Genomic DNA, 19,647 nt, shown 5'->3' on the forward strand with positions numbered 1-19,647 from the left:
CTACATGATCGTATTCGAATCCTAGCTTAACCCCTTTGGTCCGGTTTATTGATCGTATTCGAATCAGAAGCCTCCAAATTTTTCTTTTTATTTGGCTTACGTTTTTGAAAAACAATTTTTGTTTTTTAGTTTTCGGCTTTTCGTCTAAGATCTAAGTATAAGTATGGTCTCAATTTAACCCGGCTTAGTTTTTTGACAATAAATCGTCAGTGTATGACAATCATCATACATATGGAAGTGTTGGCTTCTAAAAGATTGGGTTATCACCCTTACTGTTCGGGTCACATGAACCGATAGTGCAAATTCAAATTCATAGGTATGATATTGCCGTTGTGTTTCAAAGTTAAAATTCATAACAGGCTTATCGGTGTCTCTTCTTTCAATATTAATGGTCGTATATTATGACCGACCCTGTGGTAAGACACCAATATAATTCAATATCATAGGAATGATATATTTCATGTTGATTATTCTTGCATCCAGCCTTAATTATATAGTTATGTTGGTTTCCATGGTTGTGTATTGGGCGTTATGACCCGTCCGGCGATAAACTGCCAGGATAGTTTTTATATATTGCATGCAGGAACAGATTCAACACTACTGATAGTGTAAGGGATGTAAAGCATATGTTCACATGACGGACAAAAGTGTTGTACGCAGCACAATATGCACGATGGCATAAGCAGAACATGAAGTTTTAAGCTAGCCTATTACAAGGAGCTTGGAACCCAAAAGGATAATATTGTTTTTACTCTCGCACATAGCAGATGATAAACTGGAGCCGGTTCATGAATCCTGGCCGGGTTGACTAGATGGTTGCGACTCATCCCTTGTCGGTTCGTCCTCCTCCATTGTTTGGAAATTGGATTTGGACCAATCAAATCCATGAAGGGCGACGAACTTAGCCTCATCATCAATCAGACCGGACGGGTCAACTTCAGGGGCAAAAGTGTGCTTGCAAATCTGTGGGATTAAGTCCGTCACTTGATATGAAGGAGTGGCCATCTTCTTATTGTCTGCATCAAACCCCGGCTGATACTTGGTGAGATTGGTTTCTTCAGCAATGATGGTCGCATGAGGACGAATCTCTTCCACACAGGCCGCAAAGTCTTCTTATCAAAGGGGCTTCCATCTTCTTTAAAGCTGGCGTACCCCCTGGCTACGTCCGCCGGGTCTAACTCTGGTACCCAGGCTTTGGAGCGGCTCAAAGCAGTTACGGCTCCGGCTCTCGCACAAGAATGCTTGACTTCCTGAAACCTGGCGGGTAAGATGATGGACAGCTTCTTCAAGACATCACTCAATAAGTTTGGTCCTTGGTTCGCTTGGGAGATAATGGCAAGAGCCCACTGAGCTCCAGTATACAATTGCTCCACAAGAGTGTAAACCGCCTTGAGCTTTATCAGACTATCTTGACTCAGATTGCTGCTCCGGGGACCTATGAAGTGTTCCCAATGAGTTAAGTAGGCGACTTACATTATGGTGACAAATATAGACTTTGAGTAAGTAATAAGGTGATTTACTGAAGATTGCAGAAACCATCTGAGACACACGGTTCTTTAAACCGGTGAGTTCAGCGGTAACTTCTTTCAAAGCCGCCTCGGCCATTTCAGCACGCTGCGTCAGGGCAGTCTTCTCATCGGCCCAAGCCTTTTTCTCTGCACTAAAACTGGTCTTCAGTTTCTCTGCTTCAGATACACTCAATTGGAGTTTGGATTCAGTTTTCTTTGTTTCAATCTCCTGAGTCGGCAGTCGGGTCTTGGCTCCAGACAATCGAGATTCCAGTTCTGCAGTTGCAACCTGTATACAGAATAAGGTTGTTAGTTTCATGGAGGATTATAAAAGCAAGTCCCAAGTGCTTTTGCAAGCAATAACACTTGGCACTTGGGGGCTAATGTCCGTCAGCGCAATTTTATTGTCAAAGGAATTGGATTTTTTCCAGAAGTCCCAAGTGCTTTGCAAGCAATAACACTTGGCACTTGGGGGCTAATGCATTTTGCTATTTTTCCTACCAAAGGTAAGCTGGATATGTTATTAATAGCCTCAGCCAGCTCATAAGGATATCTGGTCAAAGTATTTGTTTCTTCCATATTGGCTACAAGGACCAGCTCATTCATACTGATTAAACCGGCCCTTGGGGACTACACATGCAAATTGAAAGAACTATCGGCATCCGGTTTGGTTGTAAACCGGGAATCGAAAGGAGTCCAAGGCAAAAGATTATAAGTCTATTAAAAGTCTACGGATCATTCACTCTTATCATACTCCATAGACTTGGGGGCTGCCAGGGTACATAACTTATATAAACCAGAGAACATACCTCATATTTTTGGTACATCTGTTTGACCATTTCAATCTCTAAGTCACGGCTGGAGTTGACTTGGCTAAGATAGCCAGATAGTACTTCACCAATACTCAGATGGGTGTAGTGGGAGACATCAAACCTCACTTTCTGCCTCTCTATGACTTCTTGCTTTGCGGAGTGTTTGGCCAGCATAGTCGGATTGCCTGGTTCAACGAATCTGGTACTAGTGATTAAAACATCATTGCCGTAAGTCTCTGGCGGGTTAGCTGAGCTTGACGGTTCAGCAGTGGATGGATTAAGAACGGTTTCATCAACAGATGGCTTAGGAAGATCTGATTGAACGTTAATACCAGGGTCTTCCGGTGCTTCAGTTTGTTCCGGGGCAAGAGTCGGTTGCGCTGGTTCAACGGCTTTTGGATCCTCAGCCGGTTTTGCCACTTTTGCTTTCTTGGGCTTTGCTTGACCACTAAGAAGAATTTGATGAGTCAGTATAACAATACGAGCAGAAAGGTGCAGAAGAAGGATGATTATCTTTACCCGGGGTGGTCTTAAAAGCCGGCAGCTGAGTTTGTGAAGAATCACCAGAGGAGGAACGAGAAATCTCCTGCAAAGTGGAATTATAGTTGAGTGACTTATAAAAGTGACTCGTTCATCAGAGTTAAGATTTAAAAGAACCTCATTTTGGCATTTCCGAGGGGTTTTCGGTAAGCCAGAGGGTAACTCATCGTCTCCACTGGTCTGGGTCTGATGGCGGCTCTCATGTTGCTGTTGTTTCAAAAGAAAATGAGGATCCAAATAAGCCAAGGGGCATGAAAACCTTACTTTCCGGGTTACCCGCCGAAGTTTCTGCCTTGGTAAAGGTTCTGAGTCAGAGGAAATAATAGTTACCTCTTCTTCAGCTGCCTGGCTGGCCCTCTTGTCCTCCTGATAATAGTCAGTGTCAATAAGGTTGTCAAAAAGCAGGCCAAGAGAGTCAAGGGCTACCTCCAACTCAGAGATGTCATCCAACTTGAGTAAGTCAGAAGCAGTTGTTTTCTTCTTAGATTTTCTGGCGGTTTTCTTGGCGTCTATTGCAGCGGCTCTAGCTTTTTTGGCAGCCTCATGATCATATTTGGCCTTCCAAAAGTCAGATTTAGCCTGTCGAAAAATAGCATGTTGAAACTCATGCAAATACTTAACTGTTGAGGAAAAAGGAGTCAAGAGGATTTACCTCTGGTGCCGGGTTAAGATTGCAGAAAGGATTCAACCCTACTTTGTTGCTGTCTTCATATTTGTTGTTGACGAGGGTGGTCGCCATTCCAACAATGGCTTCTTCGGTCAGACGTAGGGAGCTATGACATAATGGATCGTCTATTCCTCCGGTATAGTTGCACATCAAGTCAGATCGGCTGCTCAGAGGGATGATCCGCCATGCGATCCAACAGCGGATCAAGTCAACTCCAGTTAAGCCATTTCCCAGCAAGGCTTGAACCCTTTTGATTGCTGGGATAAGTTTCTTGCGTTCAGCGGCAGAAAGTTTATCAGGGAGTAAATATTTAGCGTTAAGACGCTCAGCGTGATAACCCAACATTGGTTTTTCATCAGCCGGCGACGTGTCTTTGCAATAGAACTAGGTTTGGTTCCAGTCCTTGGGATGGCTTGGCAAGAATACTAGAGGAAAGACATCATCCCGTCTACGCTGAATTGAAATCCCGCCAAGTTCCAAGCTAGGGCCGTTGGTGTACTCATTCTGGCGGTTCAAATAGAAGTATTCTCTGAAGAGTTCAACAGTAGGTTCTTCTTGAAGATAAACCTCGCAGAAAACTTGGAAGTTACACATGTTTGATATGGAATTGGGTCCAATGTCTTGCGGATGAAGCTTGAAAAAATGCAGAACATCTCTAAAGAATTTTGAGTCGGGCAGCGAAAAGCCCCGGTTCATATGATCAGTGAAGAGGATGATTTTACCATCCTTTGGCTGAGGTCTTTCTTCGGCCGGGTCAGGGGAGCGGTAAGACATGACGCTCTTCTCTGGTAAATATCCGACAGTGACAAAATCCTTTAGAGTATCTTCAGTGACTGTGGAAGTGACCCAGTTGTAAACTGTCGTCATCTTCGGCGGCATGGTGAAAAGACAATCTAAAAGGAAGTAATTTACCGGCTCAAATTAATTGGTGGAATTACAAGCTAATGACTGCAGTACAGATGTATAATGGCGGCTTAAATAAGGGCTAATGGTATATTAAGGAAAAATAAGCCGGCATGGTAAGCCGCCATGAATAAAGATACTCAAGAGTTGCCAGCAACGAAAAGTTGGCTAAGTACTAAGATAAACAAGTTTCACAGGCTGCAGCTATTATTTTGGATCAAAGGTTGTTCAGAAAAGGAAAAATAAATCTAGACCTAAAAATTAGTACATATGAGTTCATGAGCTTGCACAAGATTTTTTCTTCCAGAAAAGGAGATCTACTGATATCAAAGGTAGAAATAAAACGACTACCACATTGGTTTAACACAGTTTTTAGATCAAAGAAGCTCGTGGTGCAGCTTGGAAGATGAACTACGACGAACTAAGAAGAACACAAAGAAGCTCGCAAACCCTAGTGCGGATCTAAGGTATGAGAAGGCAGAAACTTACAGCTACAGATCTGCTGCGGAGGGTCGCCGCCGTTATCTGGATCGACTCAGGCTGATGCAGCGGCCGAGGTTAAGGAAGACGAGGTTCTCTGTGGCGGCGGTGGAGCTCGAGCGACAGAGGAGTTGCGAGACAAAGAAGGAAGAAGGAGAAAAAATGGGAGATGGCTTTCGGATCCTATTTATAAGGAGATAGGGAACAGACAGGTGTGAAATACGAGGATACCGAAAATATGGTTATCCAGCTACGAGGATGCCTTGATTCTCAGGATAATCATTAAAATAAAGATCCATTGAGATATGTTAAATGAAGTGTGAAGTAATGGCAGATAACGTCATGGCAGGTTATCACAAATCCTGGAGATGACGTCATGGCGGGTTACAAATTTTCGCACAATAAAGAGCAGAAGATTTCCTATAAGTGTTGAAGATTGACATGAACCAGTTCAAATCAATCTAGGGCCTAATGTTGGGGATATAACTATTAGGTATGACCCGCCCAAGAGGGGTCGGGTTATAGCTATGGAGATTCGTGAAGCTCAAGATAGCTCTAGAAGATGGCGGTTTAGTTAAGGGCCCAAGACCCAAAGGTGACTCAAGGCCCGTAGAGATAAACCGCCATATGTACAAAACTTGCATTGTAAGGCAGGAATAGTTAGAGACCAAGTCGGACACTGTTTATGAGCCGGCCGGGATTCTATGAGCCGCCGGGGGCAGCCTCTTTATATAAAGGGACGACCCGACGGCGGTTCAGGAAGAGTAAGATCAGATCGAAAGCTAGGTCAAGCGGATTCGCTCCCTAGTAATCAAAACATAAGCAATACCACCTCAAACTGGATTAGGCTTTGACCTTCACCGCAAGGGGGCAAACCAGTATAACCCTCATGTCCTTTGTCCTGTTTTAACCCCTTTAAGCTTCCTAGTTGCGATGGCTCCATGATTAAGTCCTTCCACTAGGATATCTGCCGTGGCAATTCCACGACAAGCAGCATTATCACGCTGAAGACATTTAGACATGGTGGTTCAAATCCTTCCTGAGCGGAACTGATCTGTTGAGCGCGGAGTGACTCGTTCTCCTTTTGAAGATCTTCATGAGCCGATCTCAAGTTCTCAAGCTCTTGCTTCCTTTGAAGATAATCATAGGAGAGCTTTTCATGAGTAGTTGAGAGAGTTTCATGACGACTTTCAAGTTCCTCGTACTTAACATGAAGACTTTTAATGTCTTCAATTAAGGATTGAGTTCGAGTCATTTCTGCGTCCAACGGGTCATCGCTTTTGTCTAATAGTTTTTGAATATGTTGCATAGCATTATGTTGTTCAGTTGCAATTTTAGCAAGTGTTCTGTAGCTAGGTTTAGATTCACATTCAGAGTCATCTTCACTTGATGTTTGATAGTAAGCATCGCGTGAGTTTACATTGGCATCACGTGCCATGAAGTAGTAGGTGGGTGCAGAGTCATACTCATCATTAGCATCAGCGTTGGTGACGAGGCCATTGTCTTCACTGTTGAAGATGGACTTGGCGACGTATGCTGAAGCTAGAGCCAGGCTTGCCACGCCTAAATCAGATTCCTCTTCAGACTCCACCTCCACCTCCTCAGATGCAGACTCCTCCTCTAAATCTATCTCCTTGCCAACAAACGCATGAGCCTTGCTGGATGAGCTCTTCTTGTGTGATGAAGACTTCGACGAAGACTTGGAAGAAGACTTTGAGGATTTCTTCTTCTTATTGTCATCAGAATCATATTCCTTGCTCTTCTTCTTCTTGTTGTTATTCTCATTGTCCCATTGAGGACATTCAGAGATGTAGTGACCAAGTTTCTTGCACTTGTGGCATGTTCTCTTCTTGTAGTCATGGGAGGAAGCTTCATCATTTCTTGAGCTGGATCTCGAAGACTGTCTGGAGCCTTTCTTCTTGGTGAACCTCTGGAACTTCTTCACTAGCATTGAAAGTTCCTTTCCAATGTCTTTGGGATCCTCAGAATTGTAGTCAGATTCTTCTTCAGATGAGGAAATAGCCTTTTCCTTCAAAGCACGAGTTCGGCCATAGTTGGGACCATAGATATCTCTTTTCTCAGATAACTGGAACTCATGTGTGTTGAGCCTCTCAAGTATGTCAGACGGATTGAGAGTCTTGAAGTCATGGCATTCTTGAATCATCAGGGCCAAGGTGTCAAATGAGCTGTCGAGTGATCTCAAGAGTGTCTTGACGATTTCATGCTTGGTGATCTCAGTGGCGCCGAGTGCATGAAGCTCATTTGTGATGTCAGTGAGGCGATCAAACGTCAGTTGAACATTCTCATTGTCATTTCTCTTGAAGCGGTTAAAGAGGTTGCGAAGAACAATGATCCTTGAGTCTCTCTGGGTTGAGACGCCTTCGTTGACCTTGGAGAGCCAGTCCCAGACTAGCTTCACAGTTTCCAGAGCACTCACACAACTATACTGTCCTTTGGTCAGATGACCACAGATGATGTTCTTGGCAGTAGAATCCAGTTGAATGAACTTCTTGACATCAGCTGGGGTGACACCTTCACCGGCCTTGGGAATGCTGTTCTTGACGACATACCAGAGGTCAACATCAATGTCTTCAAGATGCATTCACATCTTATTCTTCCAGTAGGGGTAATCAGTGCCATCGAAGACAGGGCACATAGCGGAGACTTTGATTATCCCTGCAGTCGACATAGCTAAAACTCCAGGTGGTTAAACCGAATCACACAGAACAAGGGACCACCTTGCTCTGATACCAATTAAAAGTGCTAGTTATGAAAGTCTTCAAAACACGGGGGCTTTGAAGACAAACAGTAGAAATGAACCTATTGATATGCAGCGGAAGGTAGACTACACTAGACAAGCCATAGTCAAGTAAGCAATGAAGTGAAAGCATGAAGACTATCAGCAGCTAGGTAGTATGGATCAGGATGGAAGATAATATGAAGCCAAACAACAACAGTATTCACACAATGAAGTCAATCAGATCATGCAAGAAGGCAATGACTTCACGAAGACAAACTGTAAGTAAAGAGAGGTAAAGGATAGAACCAGTTGCTTGGTGAGGACAAGGATTTGTTGGACCAGTTCCAGTTGCCGTGACAACTATATGTCTGGTTAGGGAGGCTGAGATTCAACTCAGAAGACCGCGTCTTCACCTTATCCCCCTTGAGCTAAGGACACACAGTCCTCGCCCAATCACTCTGGTAAGTCTTCAAAGTAGACTTCCAAACCTTCACAGACTTCGTTCACTGGCGATCCACAATGACTCTTGGATGCTCAAAACGCGATGCCTAACTGGCTAGAGGATTCACAGTCCTCAAGTGTAACAAGTCTTCAGATCACACAGACAGAAAGACTTTAGTGATGCCTAAGACTCTTTGGCTCTGGGTGTTTAGGGCTTTGTCCTCACAAGGATTTCTCTCTCAAAAGCTTCGGAGGTGGGTTGCTCTCAAATGACAAAAGCCGCGCACTAACTCTGAGCAGCCACCAATTTATGGTGTAGGGGTGGGCTATTTATAGCCAGGAGGCAACCCGACATGATTTGTCCGAAATGACTCTCGGTCACTAAGGAACTAACACGTGTCTAACGGTCAGATTTCAAACACACACGGCAACTTGACTTGGGCTACAAGTAAAGCTGACTCATCCAGCTCTGGATAAGATTTGCTCTCATTGTCTTCACTCGAAGACATAGGATTTGGTTGAGCATCACTTCAGTCACACCGACTTTGTTCACTTGGACCCCACTTAACAGTACGGTGGTTCCTATGACTCAACAAAGAAGAAAAGGAAACTACGAAACAACTATGTCTTCGCAATCCATAGTCTTCATGCAATGTCTTCTCATGTCATAGTCTTCAATGTGAATCTCTTCACAGACCACCATTGTCTTCAATGTCTTCACACATTTTTAGGGGCCATCTCTGGTAGGTAAACCGAATCAATGAGGGACTACTACATGTGTTATCCTGCAATTCTCACAAACACATTAGTCCCTCAACCAAGTTTGTCGTCAATACTCCAAAACCAACTAGGGGTGGCACTAGATGCACTTACAGAGTCCCTGTTGAAGAACATCGTATAGTAACATTACTTAGCAATGAAGTTTAGCTTGAAAAATAATGTATGCAAAAGATGCACTGATGACAAATAGTAAAAATCTTACCATCTGTCCTAAATAGATGTGACCGTAGTTCAATACGATCACTATTCGTTGCATGTTTTGAGTACTAAGATTTTTAAATTCAGGAAAATAATTTCTCTTGACAGCATCAAGATCCTCAAGCCATGAAACATAATGACTTATCTCCTCGCAGTTTAGTTCAGCCCCGGGGCAGTGGACGGTCCTGTCTACCAAGTGCTGGACATGTTTGCTTGAAAGGAAATAAGCTGTCAATAGAAATTAGTTGTCAACTATTTTTGAATAAACAATATCGAAGACATAAATATGGTTGAGAAACTCACATAATGGTACAACTGGAGGCGTCTGCACATCGACCCAAATGTCTCTATTACCTTCAATATCATCTTCGGGACGAATATCAAAGGTGATAAACATATCAGGCTCAAATGCATAAGACTTGCATAGTGCTTGCCAAGTTTTGCATTCAAAATAGGTGTAGGTGTCTACATTGTATAATTTGACATTGAAGGTATAACCATGCTCGGTCTTCAGGTAAACTCTCTTTACCTCCATAGTTTTGTTAGGACTAGAACATATCTTATCCAAGACAAAAATTCTTGCATGGCAGGGGATACGCTAGTAGAATAGTGAAAATTTAAAATTATAAGTTGAAGCAAATGAAGCATAAGTCATGCTTAATTACCAAAAAATATTGTCGTTGTGACTTACTATATCCACTTTGAAGTTCTCATCTAACTTGATGCTGAAGCGTCTACCATCAACTAGGAAATTTCGGTCCCATAGGCCGCGCTGGCCTTCACAGTATTCGCACATAATGAAATTGTTTTCATCGTCAAATGACATTTCCTATGTTCATAGGTGAAACATTAAACACTTATTAGTTCTATTAATTCAACTAGTTCTATTAATTCAACTAGTTCAACTAATTAACTCAACTAATTCAACTAAGCACTTTCTAAAAATATACCTAAATAAAGTAGCTTAACTAATTCAACTAACTAGTTCAACTAATGCAACTAATCCAACTAAACTAGTTCTATTAATTTTCTTACTAAAAATAAAGTAGCTAGTTCTATATAATATAATCTTAATTAGATGATCAAATCTCATATACCTAAATTTAATATATATATATATCTAATTCATCTAACATTAATATATCTAATTCATCTATAACTAAAAGTATAAAAAAACTAACTCATCTAACATTAATATCTAGCTAATTCATCTAACATTTGACATTAATATCTAACATTTATATATATAATCTAACATTTATATGAATTAAAAGTATAATAAACAGAAAACAGAAAATTCATCTAACATATATTTATGTCTGTGTGTGTGTGTTAATTACTTATGTGTCTGTGTGTACTGTGTGTGTGTGTGCATCTGCACAGAGGCCGCCGGTGAGCGGCCGGGCGCGGGGTCGATCTTACAGCGGGGTGACGACCGTCGATGCGAGGCGACGGGGACGGGCCGGGGCGATGACGGGGGCGGCACAGGGACAAGGGCGGCACAGGGACGGGGGCGGCGACGACGGCAACGGGGCGACGAGGACGACGACGGGGGCGGCGACGGGGACGACGCAGGGACGGGGGCGGCGAGGACAGCGACGGGGGCGGCGCGGGGACGGGGGCGGCGACGGGGGCGGCGCAGGGAACGGGCACGATGAACAGATGAAGAACTGAACTAACTAATTTTTTTGTAAGTGCAGTTTATATAGGGGAGGCCTTTAGTGCCGGTTGGAGCCACCAACCGGTACTAAAGGTCAATTTTGGCAGCCCAAGGGGCGGGAAGCGCATCCTCTTTAGTACCGGGTCATGGCTCCACCCGGTACTAAAGACTAGCCCTTTAGTACCGGCTCGAGCCAGGAACCGGTACTAAAGAGGGTGCGCTCCCGTTCTGCGGTGCACAAAGTTTAGTCCCACCTCGCCGAGCGAAGGGCAGCCGCACTGGTTTATAAACCCAGCCGCGGCTGCTCCTTCGAGCTCCTCTCTAAAGCAAGCTTCTGGGCCTAACTTTGACGCGCTGCCCTGTGAGACTGCTGGGCCTTATGGGCCTACGTAACCACGCCCAAGGCCGAGCAGGCCCATTGTGCAGCGCCGAAATAAATTTTTTTATATAACTTTTTTCTTTTCTGCTTTATATATTTTCTTCTATTTATTTCTGAGTAGTTTTTGGCTGTATTTAGAGTTTCTTTGTGAATATTTTTGCATTAGGTACAAAAAATTTGAATAGTTTAAATTTGAATTATTTGAAATTTGTGTGAATCACTAGTTTGTGAATAACTTAACTTTAAAAATAGAATTTTCAGTGATTATTTTCTCTTATGTTTAATATTAGTGTGTTTTATCATTATATTCAAATTGGTAATACGTCCAGAGTTGTAATAAGTTATTAAAATTTTGAATAGCCGGTGTAACAGATGAGTTTTTGTCCTAAACCCTGATACTTCGAAAGAGATTGTCCAGTTTGTACACAAAGTGCATCTAGTTTTTGCCGTAACCCTCTCTACTTTTTTGCACATGCTATGTGGGTGAAATGATGATACCATGCCAAGTTTCAACCTTTTCAGAGTTCATTTGTAGTGCTTTTCAATTTTAGGGTCATTTTAGCTCAAAACAAATCAGTAAATGCATGAAAAATAGCAAATGAAGGCACAAAGGGTTGAAAGTTGACGACGTGGCTTTCAATGGTGCATAATGAATGCACAAAGAGTCCTGAGTTGTAATAAGTTTAAAAAATTAAGTGCCTTTGTAACAGATGAGTTTTCGACCGAACCCCTGATACTTCGAAAGAGATTGTCCAGTTTGTACACGAAGTGCATCTAGTTTTTGCCGTAACCCTCTCTACTTTTTTGCACATGCTATGTGGGTGAAATGATGATACCATGCCAAGTTTCAACATTTTCAGAGTTCATTTGTAGTGCTTTTCAATTTCAAGGTCATTTTAGCTCAAAACAAATCAGTAAATGCATGAAAATAGCAAATGAAGGCACAAAGGGTTGAAAGTTGACGACGTGACTTTGAATGGTGCATAATGAATGCACAAAAAGTCTGGAGTTGTAATAAGTTATAAAAAAATGAAGTGCCTTTGTAACAGATGAGTTTTCGTCCTAAACCCTGATACTTCGAAAGAGATTGTCCAGTTTGTACACAAAGTGCATCCAATTTTTGCCGTAACCATATCTACTTTTTTGCACATGCTATGTGGGTGAAATGATGATACCATGCCAAGTTTCAACCTTTTCAGAGTTCATTTGTAGTGCTTTTCAATTTCAGGGTCATTTTAGCTCAAAACAAATCAGTGAATGCATGAAAAATAGCAAATGAAGGCACAAAGGGTTGAAAGTTGACGACATGGCTTTGAATGGTGCATAATGAATGCACAAAAAGTCTGGAGTTTTAAAACATGTAAAAATATACATAAAAATACATTGATCATCAATGATCTTTTTGTGTAGAATCTGAATTGTCAATAGGAATCTTCCCTGGTTTATTCCTATTGCGGCCACAGATCCTACACATAGAGTTCAATGAACACCAAGTGGTTGTGATAGTTTGAGCAGTAACATATTTAAGGTGGTAAAAACCCTCTTAGGGGAGCGAGGTGGGACTAAAAACCACTGCATGGCGAAATTTTAGTGCCGGTTTGTGGCATGAACCGGTACTAAAGGGGCTGGTGGGGCCTGTCGGTGTCAAAACCGGCGGATCTCGGGTAGGGGGTCCCGAACTGGGCGTCTAAGGTCGATGGTAACAGGGGGCAAGGGACACAATGTTTACCCAAGTTCAGGCCCTCTCTATGGAGGTAATACCCTACGTCCTGCTTGATTGATATTGATGAATATGTGTATTACAAGAGTTGATCTACCTCGAGATCGTAATGGCTAAACCCTAGAGGTCTAGCTTGTATGGCTATGATAATGAAAAATCTCTCCAATCCGGACTAAGTCCTCCGGTTTATATAGACACCGGGAGGATCTAGGGTACACAAGGTCGGTTACAAAGAAAGGAATCTACATATCCGGTCGTCAAGCTTGCCTTCCACGCCAAGGAGAGTCCCATCCGGACACGGGTGTCGTCTTCGGTCTTTGTATCTTCACAGCCCATCAGTCCGGCCAATGGCTAACAGGCCGGACGCCCGAGGACCCCTTAGTCCAGGACTCCCTCATGGCCACAGCCTGCTGACAGCCTGCCACAAACTCTTTAGTACCGGTTTGTGGCACGAACTGGTACTAAATGTTCTCCATGGACCGGTACTAATAAGCACCACCCGCCTAGCCGTTTGAACCGGCACTAATGGTCACATTAATGCCAGTTCAGCTACAAACCGGGACTAATGTGCTGAACATTAGGCCCTTTTTATACTAGTGTGTGTATCACTACTATCACGATTTAGTAAAAACAGACCACTCATCAAGGGTGCATGACCATAAAAGATATTATCCATATAAATGGAACAACCATTATTCTCTGATTTAAATGAATATCCGTCTCGCATCAAACAAGATCCAGATATAATGTTCATGCTCAACGCTGGTGTAACACCCATAGTGTCTTGCTACAGCAACCCCCTATGATTAAACTAATCATTTTTTTAAACAGTCCTTTGTCACTTTGATCAAAATTCCATTTCAAATTCTAGTTGAATTCAATTTGAATTTATGTGTGAAATTCAAAAATGCTCAGACATGAAAACTGTAATGTTCATCATGTGGAACATATTCTTCCGGTAATATTGGTGGTGAACCAACATTTTTGCAAAATGTCTAAGTGGCCTAAAAATAGCTAAAACAGAAAAGCTTTAAAAAAACAAAAACAAAAGTTAAACCCCCACCCTCCCTAGTGGGCCTCGTGGCCCAGCTAGCCATTGCCGGCCAGGCCGGCCCGCTCCCTCACGCCCCCTGGCCTATTAGGCCACTCCCTCCCCATAACCCTAACCCCGCATGACCCCCACTCCCCCTCCCTCACCCGATCCCGTCTAGATCAAGATCGGGGCAGCGAGCCCCGACCACCTCGCCGTCGCCCCTCGCCACCTCATCAGCGCCCGCCTCTCCGTCTCCTCCCGCACAGTGCGCCCCGACCCTGAGCCTTCCCCTGACGCCGTTGCCTCACAACTCACCGTCGTCGGACCCCGACGCCTACGCCACCGCCCAATGTCGCCGCCGTCGCCTCACCGCCCGACCCCGCTACCGCGCGGAGTTCCCCCTTGACGGACCGCCTAGCACCACCCCCTTGAGCTCGCACGCGACCCCCCTGTGAGCCTCTGATACGTCCATTTTGCATCATGCTTTTATATCGATGTTTATCGCATTATGGACTGTTATTTCACTTTATGTCACAATACTTATGGCTATTCTCTCTTATTTTACAAGGTTTACATAAGGAGGGAGAATGCCGGTAGCTGGAATTCTGGTCTGGAAAAGGAGCAAATATTAGAGACCTATTCTGCGCAACTCCAAAAGTCCTGAAACTCCACGGAACATCTTAAAAGAAATAAAGAAAAATCCACGCCAAAGATGAAGGCCAGGGCGCCCACACCCTTCTCACGAGGGTGGGGGGCGCCCCCCCTAGGGCACGCCCCCTACCTCGTGGGCCCCCTGGTGGCTCTCCGATGCCCATCTTCTCCTATATGAGGTCTTTCGATGAGAAAAAAGAAGGAGGAACTTTTCGGGACGAGACTCCGCCGCCACGAGGCGGAACCTTGGCGGATCCAATCTAGAGCTCCAGCAGAGCTGTTCTGCCGGGGATACTTCCCTCCCGGAGGGGGAAATCATCACCATCGGCATCACCAACGCTCCTCTCATCGGGAGAGGGCAATCTTCATCAACATCTTCACCAGCACCATCTCATCTCCAAACCCTAGTTCATCTCTTGTATCCAATTCTTGTCTCAAAGTCCAGGATTGGTGCTAGTAGGTTGCTAGTAGTGTTGATTACTCCTTGTAGTTGATGCTAGTTGGTTTAATTGGTGGAAGATCATATGTTCAGATCCTATATGCATATTATTACCCCTCTGATTATGAACATGAATATGCTTTGTGAGTAATTACGTTCGTTCCTGAGGACAAGGGAGAAGTCTTGCTATGAGTAGTCATGTGAATTTGGTATTCGTTTGATATTTTGATAAGATGTATGTTGTCTAGCCTCTAGTGGTGTTATGTGAACGTCGACTACATAACACTTCACTATTATTTGGGCCTAGAGGAAGGCATTGGGAAGTAATAAGTAGATGATGGGTTGCTAGAGTGACATAAGCTTAAACCCTAGTTTATGCGTTGCTTCGTAAGGGGCTGATTTGGATCCATATGTTTCATGCTATGGTTAGGTTTACCTTAATACTTTTGTTGCAGTTACGGATGCTTGAAATAGAGGTTAATCATAAGTGGGATGCTTGTTCAAGTAAGAACAGCACCCAAGCATCGGTCCACCCACATATCAAATTATCAAAGTATCGAACGCGAATCATATGAACGTGATGAAAACTAGCTTGACGATATTCCCATGTGTCCTCGGGAGCACTTTTCCTATTATAAGAGTTTGTTCCGGCTTGTCCTTTGCTACAAAAGGATTGGGCCACCTTGCTGCACTTTATTTACTTTTGTTACTTGTTGCTTGTTACAATTTATCCTATCACAAAACTATCCGTTACCACTTATTTCAGTACTTGTAGAGAATACCTTGCTGAAAACTGCTTATCATTTCCTTCTGCTCCTCGTTGGGTTCGACACTCTTACTTATCAAAAGGACTACGATAGATCCCCTATACTTGTGGGTCATCAAGACTCTTTTCTGGTGCCGTTGCCGGGGAGAGAAGCGCCTTTGGTAGGTGGAATTTGGTAAGGAAAAATTTATATAGTGTGCTGAAATTTACTGTCACTTGTTACTATGGAAAGTAATTCTCTGAGGGGCTTGTTCGGGGTATCTTCACCCCGTCCAGTAGAGCAAAGAGTTTCTCCTCAACCTACTGAACCTATTGAAAATGAAATTCCTTATGAGTATCCTTCGGGTATGATAGAAAAACTGCTAGCTAATCCTTTTACAGGAGATGGAACAAAGCATCCTGATGAGCACTTAATATATGTGGATGAAGTTTGTGGATTATTTAAGCTTGCAGGTATACCCGATGATGTTGCTAAGAAGAAGGTCTTCCCTTTATCTTTGAAGGGAGACGCATTGATATGGTATAGGCTGTGTGATGATATGAGATCATGGGACTATAAAACATTGAAGCTGGAATTTCATCAAAAGTATTACCCTATGCATCTTGTTCATCCTGATCACAATTATATATATAATTTCTGGCCTCGCGAAGGAGAAAGCATCGCTCAAGCTTGGGGAGGCTTAAATCAATGTTATATTCATGCCCCAATCATGAGCTCTCGAGAGAAATAATTATGCAAAGTTTTTATGCTCGGCTTTCTGAAAACAATCGCACCATGCTCGATACTTCTTGTGCTGGCTCTTTTATGATGAAGACTATTGAATTCAGATGGAATTTATTGGATAGAATCAAATGCAACTCTGAAGATTGGGACCTCGACGAAGGTAAGGAGTCAGGTATGACACCTAAGTTTGATTGTGTTAAGTCTTTTATGGATACCGATATTTTCCGTAAGTTTAGCACTAAATATGGACATGACTCTGAGATAGTAGCTTCTTTCTGTGAATCTTTTGCTACTTATGTTGATCTCCCTAAGGAGAAGTGGTTTAAATATCATCCTCCCATAGAAGTAAAAGTAGATGCACCTATTAAAGTTGAAGAAAAGGCTGTCACTTATAATGATCCTATTGTTCCTACTTATATTGAGAAACCACTTTTCCCTGTTAGAATAAAGGATCATGCTAAAGCTTCAACTGTTGTTCGTAAAAGCAACATTAGAACTTATACACCTCCTGAGCAAGTTAAAGTAGAACCTAATATTGCTATTGTTAAAGATCTCTTGTATGATAATATTGATGGGCATGTTATTCAGTTCGAAGGTGAAACTGCTAGAATTGCTAAACCTTGTGCTAAAGATAAACATAGACCTGTGGTAGGCGTGCCTGTTATTTCTATTAAAATAGGAGATCATTGTTATCATGGCTTATGTGATATGGGTGCGAGTGCTAGTGTTATACCGCATACTTTATACGAAGAAATTAAGAATGAAATTGCACCTGTTGAGTTAGAAGATATTGATGTTACTATTAAACTTGCTAATAGAGATACTATTTCAGCAATGGGAATTGTTAGAGATGTTGAAGTCTTGTGTGGGAAAACTAAATATCATGCTGATTTTCTTGTTCTTGGTTCCCCACAAGATAGCTTTTGTCCCATTATATTTGGTAGACCCTTCTTGAATACTGTCAATGCTACCATAGACTGCACTAAGAATATTGTTACTGTTGGTTTGGATGATATGGTTCATGAGTTTAATTTCTCTAAATTTAGTAAACAACATTGTGAGGAAGAATTACCTAGTAAGGATGAAATTATTGGTCTTGCTTCTATTGCCATACCTCCTAGTGATCCTTTAGAACACTATTTGCTAGACCATGAAAATGATATGTTCATGAATGAAAGAAGGGAAATAGATGAAGTATTCTTTAAAGAGGAACCTGTTCTGAAACACAATTTGCCTGTTGAAATCCTAGGGGATCCTCCTCCACCCAAGGGTGATCCCGTGTTTGAGCTTAAACCTTTGCCTGATAATCTTAAATATGCTTATCTTGATGAAAAGAAGATATATCCTGTTATTATTAGTGCTAACCTTTCAGAGCATGAAGAAGAAAGATTATTGAAAACTCTGAAGAAGCATCGTGCTGCTATTGGATATACTCTGGATGATCTTAAGGGCATTAGTCCCACTCTATGTGAACATAAAATAAATTTGGAAGCAGATGCCAAACCAGTTCGTGATCCTCAATGATGTCTGAATCCTAAAATGAAAGAAGTGGTAAGAAAAGAAATACTAAAGCTTCTGGAGGGAGGTATAATCTATCCCGTTGCTGATAGTGAGTGGGTAAGTCCTGTCCATTGTGTCCCTAAGAAAGGAGGTATTACTGTTGTTCCTAATGATAAAGATGAATTGATTCCACAAAGAATTATCACAGGTTATAGGATGGTAATTGATTTCCGCAAATTAAATAAAGCTACTAAGAAAGATCATTACCCCTTACCTTTTATTGATCAAATGCTAGAAAGATTATGCAAACATACACACTATTGCTTTCTAGATGGTTATTCTGGTTTCTCTCAAATACCTGTGTCGGCTAGAGATCAATCAAAGACTACTTTTACATGCCCTTTTGGTACTTTTGCTTATAGACGTATGCCTTTTGGTTTATGTAATGCACCTGCTACCTTTCAAAGATGCATGATGGCTATTCTCTGACTTTTGTGAAAAGATTTGTGAGGTTTTCATGGACGACTTTTCCGTCTATGGTTCCTATTTTGATGATTGCTTGAGCAATCTTGATCGAGTTTTGCAGAGATGTGAAGAAACTAATCTTGTCTTGAATTGGGAAAAATGCCACTTTATGGTTAATGAAGGTATTGTTTTGGGGCACAAAGTTTCTGAAAGAGGTATTGAAGTTGATAAAGCCAAGGTTGATGCTATTGAAAAGATGCCATGTCCCAAGGACATCAAAGGTATAAGAAGTTTCCTTGGCCACGCCGGATTTTACAGGAGGTTCATTAAGGACTTCTCAAAAATTTCTCGGCCTCTGACTAATTTATTGCAAAAAGATATACCATTTGTCTTTGATGATGATTGTGTAGAAGCATTTGAAATACTTAAGAAAGCATTAGTCTCTGCACCTGTTGTTCAGCCACCTGATTGGAACCTACCCTTTGAAATTATGTGTGATGCTAGTGATTATGCTGTAGGTGCTGTTCTAGGGCAAAGAGTTGATAAGAAATTAAATGTTGTTCATTATGCTAGTAAGACTCTACACAATGCTCAAAGAAATTATGCTACTACTGAAAAAGAGCTTTTAGCAGTTGTATTTGCTTGTGATAAGTTCAGATCTTATATTGTTGATTCTAAAGTAACTATTCAAACAGATCATGCTGCTATTAAATATCTTATGGAAAAGAAAGATGCTAAACCTAGACTTATTAGATGGGTTCTCTTGCTACAAGAATTTGATTTGCATATTGTTGATAGAAAGGGAGCTGAGAACCCCGTTGCAGACAACCTGTCTAGGTTAGAAAATATTCTTGATGACCCACTACCTATTAATGATAACTTTCCTGATGAACAATTAAATGTTATAAGTACTTCTCGTAGTACTCCATGGTATGCTGATTATGCTAATTATATTGTTGCTAAATTTATACCACCTAGCTTCACATACCAGCAAAAGAAAAAGTTCTTCTATGATTTAAGACATTACTTTTGGGATGACCCACATCTTTATAAAGAAGGAGTAGATGGTGTTATTAGACGTTGTGTGCCTGAGCATGAACAGGAACAGATCCTACGCAAGTGTCATTCCGAGTCTTATGGAGGACACCACGCTGGAGATAGAACTGCACATAAGGTATTGCAATCTGGTTTTTATTGGCCTTCTCTCTTCAAGGATGCCCATAAGTTTGTCTTGTCTTGTG

This window comes from Triticum urartu, chromosome 3A (assembly GCF_056163025.1).
Source record: "Triticum urartu cultivar PI428250 chromosome 3A, HENAU_Tu73, whole genome shotgun sequence".
Taxonomy (NCBI): Eukaryota; Viridiplantae; Streptophyta; class Magnoliopsida; order Poales; family Poaceae; genus Triticum; species Triticum urartu.